The sequence below is a fragment of the Schistocerca nitens genome, chromosome 6, assembly GCF_023898315.1.
Source record: "Schistocerca nitens isolate TAMUIC-IGC-003100 chromosome 6, iqSchNite1.1, whole genome shotgun sequence".
In the NCBI taxonomy this organism is placed as follows: domain Eukaryota; kingdom Metazoa; phylum Arthropoda; class Insecta; order Orthoptera; family Acrididae; genus Schistocerca; species Schistocerca nitens.
In genome coordinates this window covers 370,022,847-370,032,019 of record NC_064619.1, presented here as the reverse complement: position 1 = coordinate 370,032,019, position 9,173 = coordinate 370,022,847, and the positions used below count along the sequence as shown (strand labels likewise).

The 9,173-nt window shown below is 43.9% G+C and overlaps 1 pseudogene; it reads left to right on the top strand.

The window, feature by feature from the left end:
- Positions 1–1,149: 1,149 nt before the first annotated feature.
- Positions 1,150–1,267, top strand: LOC126263938 (5S ribosomal RNA; annotated as a pseudogene).
- The last annotated feature ends 7,906 nt before the right edge of the window (positions 1,268–9,173 follow it).

Genomic DNA, 9,173 nt, shown 5'->3' with positions numbered 1-9,173 from the left:
ATAGACGGCAAATCATCGAGTAAAACTGAAGTGATATCAGGTGTTCCCCAGGGAAGCGTCCTGGGACCTCTGCTGTTCCTGATCTATATAAATGACCTGGGTGACAATCTGAGCAGTTCTCTTAGGTTGTTCGCAGATGATGCTGTAATTTACCGTCTAGTAAGGTCATCCGAAGACCAGTATCAGTTGCAAAGCGATTTAGAAAAGATTGCTGTATGGTGTGGCAGGTGGCAGTTGACGCTAAATAACGAAAAGTGTGAGGTGATCCACATGAGTTCCAAAAGAAATCCGTTGGAATTCGATTACTCGATAAATAGTACAATTCTCAAGGCTGTCAATTCAACTAAGTACCTGGGTGTTAAAATTACGAACAACTTCAGTTGGAAAGACCACATAGATAATATTGTGGGGAGGGCGTGCCAAAGGTTGCGTTTCATTGTTAGGACACTTAGAAGATGCAACAAGTCCACTAAAGAGATAGCTTACACTACACTCGTTCGTCCTCTGTTAGAATATTGCTGCGCGGTGTGGGATCCTTACCAGGTGGGATTGACGGAGGACATCGAAAGGGTGCAAAAAAGGGCAGCTCGTTTTGTATTATCACGTAATAGGGGAGAGAGTGTGGCAGATATGATACGCGAGTTGGGATGGAAGTCATTAAAGCAAAGACGTTTTTCGTCGCGGCGAGATCTATTTACGAAATTTCAGTCACCAACTTTTTCTTCCGAATGCGAAAATATTTTGTTGAGCGCAACCTACATAGGTAGGAATGATCATCAAAATAAAATAAGATAAATCAGAGCTCGAACAGAAAGGTTTAGGTGTTCGTTTTTCCCGCGCGCTGTTCGGGAGTGGAATGGTAGAGAGATAGTATGATTGTGTTTCGATGAACCCTCTGCCAAGCACTTAAATGTGAATTGCAGAGTAATCATGTAGATGTAGATTTGGAGGACGCAGAAGTGCCGCAACGTGACGTGGCATGGACTCGACTGATGTCTGAAGTAGTGCTGGAGGGAACTGACACCACGAAGCCCGCAGGGCTGTCCATAAATCCGTAAGAGTACGAGGGGGGTCCTAAGCAAAGAAGGGAAATCAGGAAGGTGGAAAGAGTATATAAAGGATCTATACAAGAGAGATGTACTTGAGGATGCCAACGGCTTTACCGTAGTGGTAACACCGATTCCCGTCAGATCACCGAAGTTAAGCGCTATCGGGCTGGGCTAGCACTTGGATGGGTCACCATCCGGTCTGCCAGGCGCTGTTGGCATGCGGGGTGCACTCAGCCCTTGCGAGGCAAACTGAGGAGCTACTTGATTGAGACGTTGCGGCTCCGGTCTCGGAAACTGACATACGGCCAGGAGAGCTGTGTGCTGACCACATGCCCCTCCACATCCGCATCCAGTGACGCCTATGGGCTGAGGATGACACGGCGGCCGGACGGTATCGTTGTGCCTTCATGGCCTGGTCGGGAGGTGTTAAGTTTAAGTTAAGTACTTGAGGATAATATTATGGAAATGAAAGAGAACGTAGACGAAGGTGAGATGGCATATATGATGCTGCGTGAAGAATTTGACAAAGCACTGAAAGGCAAGTCGAAGCAAGGCCCCGAAAGTAGACAGCATTCCGTTAGAGCTACTGATAGCCTTGGCAGAGTCAGCCATAACAAAACTCTTCAATGCAGTGAGCAAGATGCACGAGACAGCCAAAATACCCTCAGAATTCAAGAGAGATACAATAATTCCAATTCCAAAATAGCAGGTGCTGAGAGATGTGAAAGTTATTGAACTATCAATTTAATAAGTCACGGTTGCAAAATACTAACACGAATCCTTTACAGAAGAATGGAATAATCGGTAGAAGCCGACCTCGGGGCAGATCCGTCTGGATTCAGGAGAAATGTAGGAACACGTGAGGCAATACTGACCTTACGACTTATCTTAGAAGAAAGATTTAAAAAAGGCAAACCTACGTTTATAGCGTTTGTAGACGCAGAGAATGCTTTTGACAGAGAGAAGTGGGGAGGATATAAAAGGTAGACTGGCAATGGCAAGGAAAGCGTTTTTGCGAAAGAGAAATTTGTTAACATCGAGTATAGGTTTAAGTGTCAGGAAATCTTTTCTGGAAGTATTTGCATGGAGTGTAGCCATGTATGGAAGTGAAACATGGACGATAAATAGCTTAGACAAGAAGAGAATAGAAGCTTTCGAAATGTAGTGCTACAGAAGAATGCTGAAGATTAGATGGGTAGATCACATAACTAATGAGGAGGTACTGAATAGAACTGGGGAGAAGAGGAATCTGTGGCACAAGGTGACTAGACGGAGGGATCGGTTGGTAGGACACATTCTGAGACATCAAGGGATCACCAATTTAGTACTGGAGGGAAGTGTGGAGGGTGAAAATCGTAGAGGGAGACTAAGAGATACATACACTAAGCAGATTCAGAAGGATGTAGGTTGCAGCAGCTGTTCGGAGATGAAGAGGCTTGCACAGGATAGAGTAGCATGGAGAGCTGCGTCAAACCAGTCTCTGGACTGAGGACCACAACAACTATCCTCTTCTTGTCTAAACTGTTTATCGTTCAAGTTTCACCGTAAAACATTGCTACGCTTTATGCAAAAACTTTCAGAAAAGACTTTCTGACACTTAAATCTGTACTCGATTTTAACAAATTTCTCTTCTTGAGAAACGATTTCCTTGCCATTGTCAGTCTACCTTTTATACGTATCCTCCCTACTTCGACCATCATCAGCTATTTTGCTACCCAACTAGCAAAACTCATTTACTGCTTTAAGCGTCTCATTTCCAAATCTAAATCCTACAGCATCATCTGATTTAATTCGACTACATTCCATTATCCTCGTTTTGCTTTTGTTGATGTTCATCTCAATCCACCTTTCCATTCCATTCAGCTGTTCTTCCAGGTCCTTTGCTGTCTCTGACAGAATTACAATGTCGTCGGCAAACCTCAAACTTCTTATTTCTTCTCCATGCATTTTAATTCCTACTCCAAATTTTTCTTTTGTTTCCTTTACTGTGAAAGGTGGCTACACTGAGCCACAGCGCCAGAGATCGCGCTAGAGAGTTTTGTTCCGCCGCCTCCACTGGCAGTGATTATTGAGAACTCGTAGTGGGCAGTGCTTTGGGGAGAGCTCGTGGTAGTCAGTGCTTGTTAAGAACTCGTAGCAGAGAGTGTTTGTTGAGATGTGCTAGTAGGGAGTGCTTGCTGAGATGTGATACTGAAAAGTTCTTGTTGAGATGTGGTAATAGCGAGTCGGTGTGGAGATATATTGTAATGATTAGAGTGATTTTGGTCAATATATGAAGGTAACGAAACTTGATTTATTTTTCATTATTTCCATGTTTTAAATAATGCGTCATTACAGGTTCAGTCAACAAAGCATCTGGCTTGTGTTCTTGGATTAGAGTGTAATTCTGGTTTTCTTGAGTAATTATGGTATTTCTATTTCCTTTAATTAATTCAGTATAAATGATATTTAAAATTTCTTGTGTTGTTGAAGAAGAACCGTGCCAGATGCGTACGTTGAGTCATACTTCCACACACAGAACAGTACACTTGTGCTTTGGTTTCGTAGGTTTTATAGTTGCTGGGGACTTAATTAATTAATTGTGTTAATGAAAATTTCCATTTCATTCTTTGTTGTTGTTCTATGCAGTCAGATTGCGTAATAATACTAGTCAGGGCCAACCGTTTACGAGACTGCGTAACCGGACAGTCAGCTACTAAAGCAAAAAATTAAAAAAGTATTTGCATTTTATTTTAATTAAGCCCCCATGCAACTGCTTGCTCAATGAACAGATTCAATAACATCGGGGCTGGGTTACTACTCTCACTCCCTTCTCAACAACCGCTCCCTCGACTCTTATAACTGCAATCTGGTTTCTGCACAAATTGTAAATAGCCTTTCGCTCCCTGTATTTGATCTCTGCCACCTCCAGAATTTGAAAGAGAGTATTCCAGTCAACACTGTCAAAAGCTTTCTCTACGTCTACAAACGCTGTAAACGTAGGTTTGACTTTTCTTAATCTTTCTTCTAAGATAAGTCGTAAGGTCAGTATTGCCTCGCGTGTTCCAACATTTCTACGGAATCCAAACTGATCTTCCTAGAAGTCGGCTTCTACCAGCTTTTCCATTCCTCTGTAAAGAATTCGTGTTAGTATTTTGCAACCGTGACTTAGTAAACTGATAGTTCGGTAATTTTTCACACCTGTCAACATCTGCTTTCCTTGCAATTGGAATTATTGTATTCTTCTTGAAGTCTGCGGGTATTTTGCATGTCTCATACGTCTTGCTCAGCAGATGGAAGAGTTTTGTCATGGCTGGCTCTCCCAAGGCTATCAGAAGTTCTAATGCAATGTTGTTTACTCCCGGGGCCTTGCTTCGACTTAGGTCCTTCAGCGTTCTGTCAAATTCTTTACGCAGTATCGTATCTCCCATTTCATCTCCATCTACGTCCTCTTGCCTTTCCATAATATTGTCCTCAAGTACATTGCCCTTGTATAGATCCTCTATATCCTCCTTCCACCTGATTTCTCTTCTTTGTTTAAAACTGGTTTTCCATCTGAGCTCTTGATATTCATACAGGTGGTTCTCTTTTCTTTAACTTTCATGTAAGCAGTATCCATCTTACCTCTAGTGATACATGTTTCTACATCCTAACATTTGTCTTCTAGCCATCCTAGCATAGCCATTTTGCACTTCATGTCGATCTCCTTTATGAGACGTTACCATCCATTTTCGCCTGCTTCATTTACTGCATTTTTATATTTTCTCCTTTCATCAATTAAATTCAATATCTCTTCTGTTAGCCATGGATTTGTACTAGCCCTCTTGTTTTTACGTGCTTGATCCTCTGTTGCCTTCATTACTCCATCTCTCAAAGCTTCCCATTCTCCTTTCTACTGTATCTCTTTCCCCTTTTCTTTTCAATCGTTCCATAATGCTCCCACTGAAACTCTCTACAGGCTCTGGTTCTTTCAGTTTATACAGGTCCCATCTCCTTAAATTCCAACCTTTTTGCAGTTTCTTCAATTTTAGCGTACAGTTCATAGCCAATAAATGGTGGTCAGAGTCCACATCTGCCCTGGAAATGTCTTACAATTTAAAACCTGGTTCCTAAATATCTTCTTACCATCATATAATGTATCTGAAACCTTCTAGTGTCTACAGGTCTCTACCGCGTATGCAATCTTCTCTCAAGATTTTTAAACCAAGTGTTAACTATGATTAAGGTATGCTCTGTGCAAAATTCTACCAGGCGGCTTCCTCTTTCATTACTTACCCCCAGTCCATTTTCACTACTACGTTTCCTTCTCTTCTTTTTCGTACTGTCGAATTCCAGTCCACCGTAACTATTATTTTTCGTCTCAAGTATCTGAATAATTTCTTTTATCGCATCATACATTTCTTCAGTCTCTTTATCATCTGCGCAGCTAGTTGGTCTATAATCTTCTACTACTGTGTTAGTCGTTGGTTTCGTGTCTATCTTGGCTACGATAATGCCTTCACTATGCTGTTCGTAGTTGCTTATCCGCGTCCCAATTTTTATTCGTTATTAAAGCTACTTCTGCATTACCGTTATTTGATTTTGTATTTATAAACCTGTATTCATCTGACCAGAAGTCCTGTTCCTCCTACCACCGAACTTCACTGATTAAGTGATCTGACATTGCACGCTCCGATTGTAGAACGCCAGAGAATTGAAGGTTTCGAAATGTGGTACAGAAGAATGCTGAAGATTTGGTGGGTAGGTCACGTAACTAATGAGGAGATAGTGAATAGAATTGGGGAGAAGAGGAATTTGTGACAAAAGTAAAAGAAGGAAATGCCGGCCGAAGTGGCCGCGCGGTTCCGGCGCTGCAGTCTGGAACCGCGAGACCGGTACGGTCGCAGGTTCGAATCCTGCCTCGGGCATGGATGTGTGTGATGTCCTTAGGTTAGTTAGGTTTAACTAGTTCTAAGTTCTAGGGGACTAATGACCTCAGCAGTTGAGTCCCATAGTGCTCAGAGCCATTTGAACCATTTGAAAAGAAGGAATCGTTTGATAGGACGCATTCTGAGGTAGCAGGGAATCACCAGTTTAGTGCTGGAGGGAAGCATGGGGGTTAAAGTCGTAGAAGGAGACCAAGAGATGAATACAGTAAGCAGATTCAGAAGGATGTAGGTTTCAGTAGCTACTCGGAGATGAAGAGGCTTTCAAAGTATAGAGTAGCATGGAGAGTTGCGTCAAAGCAGTCTTTGGACTGAAGACCACAACAAGAATGGTGTAGATCAATATTGGTAAATTACATTGTTATCGGTTTCGGTGTACGGGCCGTATTTATCTGCACACAGTAGTCTATGGGCGTCACATTTCGTGGGACATCACGTCGCTGCCTTTTGTAGCGATTCCACTGTGAAGTCCCTGAGCAGCGCCGGTGGCGCAGAGCGGTAAACACGCGGCAGACACCAGGTGCGTCTGCCATGCTGTCGTTCCGACGTAAACACGCGGTCTGTCTTTACGGCTGCGACAGCAGAACACGCCACAGTGGCGGTTCCCGACGCAGCCTGGCAGCCTGCAATACACTCGTAATACCGACAGGTAGCCACGTTGCTCACCCATCCGTCGTACTTGCTACGTGTGTGATTGCTGTACATTAGATCTTCACAAGCACAGTAATCACGTCGCGTACAAGAGGTGCGTACTGTATCTGCGGTTCCAAACGTTTAGGATACCTAACGTTTGATGTTTGTGCGTGGGAGAAGGGGTGAGAGAGTCCACCCTTTTGTAGCAAGTCGTTTCCAAATATTGTACTTGCTACAAAATCGTTTAAGGCTGTGGTGGCCACTCGTTGGCAAACTGTCTGTTGGGTTCTGTCTCAGGTTCTTCGGCCGATATTTGTTTGATGATATTTCTGACGTTTCGCCAGCACAAGTGGCTGGCATTGTCAAAGCTTCACCTCCATTATTGGTGGTGGACTGGAGCCGATCTCGCGGCCACAGATGTAATGTACCTTGCGCAGTTCTCCACTTACCTGCAACGGTCGTTCGCTGCAGCACAGGAGTCCAGAATCCGATCACATTGAGGCTTTCTTCTTTCTTGTTGAAACTATTGTCATGCTTGCGTATTTCTGCGGATTCAGAGATGGTGTAGAAATAGCTTCAACAAGAAAGAAAAAAGCCCCGAAGTGAACGCATCCTGGATTCTCGTGCTGCAGCGAACAACCGTTGCAGGTAGCAAGGGAAGAACCGCAGAGGAACTTACCTCAGAAAGCCGTTGGACGTTGCCGGGCCAGGTACTTATCATCTGCGGCTGCGAGCTCGACTCCAGTCCACCGCCAGCAATGGAGGGCGAGGCTTTGACAAAGCCAGCCACTCGTGCTGGCGAAACGTCAGAATAATCATCAAACAAACGTCGGAAGAGGACCCCGAGACAGAAGCCAACAAACAGTTCGTCATTACACTTGCTGTAAGATTCTAATGGCCATGCCATCCCTGCCTTGTGCCTGACGACGTTACTCCATACGATTCCATTTCTATCCCGTGATGTACACGTAACCGTGAACATCAGTAACGTAAGTAAAGCCATAATTTATTCTAACGAAAATACCTCAACACATACTGTACCTGAATTAGCCGCGTCAATAAGCGAAACAAACCAGCGTTCTCCAGCGTACGACAGTGTATTTGTGTTGTTTATTAAATATTTCCAGTAGCGTCTCTTACAAACAAAACGTGACAACAAGATCAAGTCAACAGAGATGTGAAGAACTTGTTTGTCACCCTTTACAGAGTTGCACAAAACGCAAGGAATAATAACTGTCCCGTCCACATTAGCATAATGTGTCTTGAAATTGCCGGCCGCGGTGGTCTAGCGGTTCTAGGCTCTGTCAGGAACCACGCGACTGCTACGGTCGCAGGTTCGAATCCTGCCTCGGGCATGGATGTGTGTGATGTCCTTAGATTAGTTAGGTTTAAGTAGTTCTAAGTTCTAGCGAACTGATGACCTCAGATGTTAAGTCCCATAGTGCTCAGAGCCATTTGAACCATTTTTTTGTCTTGAAATTCACTTACGAAACAAATGGCTTAGGAAACACTTGTGAAACCTAGTCTTTGGTTCTGCTCATCATTCTGGGACCGTTACCAGGTTTAGTTAATGGGAGACATCGATAGTAAGCTCGAGAGCCTTCCGGAGATAATCAATAGAATAGTCGCAAATAGAACAGGAGAAGGGGTAGTGATAGTGGTACCAGAGGTACCCTCCACTCCTCACCGTAAGGTTACTGGCGGAAGTCAGGTTATTTAACTCACAACAGCTACATGTAATCGGGAAGGATATAATCGAAAACGCTAGATCTCCACTAAAAAGAAATCGTGCTCTTGACATCTGAGGTCTGCCTCTGCGACCTGATAAAAGGCTCTTTGCGTGCGTACCATCGCGTTTCGCATTGTACGAGGGCGGTTCAGAAAGTAACCTCCGATTGGTCACAGTGCGGGTTGTGAGGGGAGTAGCGACGCCATCTGTGCGTTCACGCACTCAACAGGTCAGTCGGCATCAAGCCGTGGTCGAGCGAACGTCGTACCTGCGCTAGTTTAGTTTTTGTGGCAGTTTGAAATGTGTGCTGCAATAGAAAACCCCGCCAAATGTGAAGTGCGTGCTGTCATAAGGTTTTTTACAGCCAAAGGATATTCTGCAGCAGCTATTCATCGTGAGCTTTGTGCCGTGTACGGACCAAGAGTTATGAGTGAAGGAGTTGTCCGTGAATGGGTACGTTTATTTAAAAGTGGACGAGAAAACGTTCATGATGAAGAGAGGAGTGGTAGACCATCATTGGTGACTGACGAACTCGTTCAGACAGTTGATGCAAAAGTTCGTGAAAATCGACGTTCCTCAATGTCGGAGTTGTCTACTGGTTTTCCACAGATTTCTAAGACTCTTGTACGAGATAGTGACAGCAAGATTGGGTTACCGTAAGTTCTGTGCACGATGGGTGCCCAAAATTCTTACCGACCACCACAAAACTCAAAGAATGGCCTCTGCATTAGACTTTCTGTCACGTTATGAGGACGACGGAGAACCATTGTTAAACAGAATCGTGACCGGTGACGAAACCTGGATTAAGTACGTGAACCCTGAGACAAAAGAACAATCAAAGATGTGGGCACATTCAAA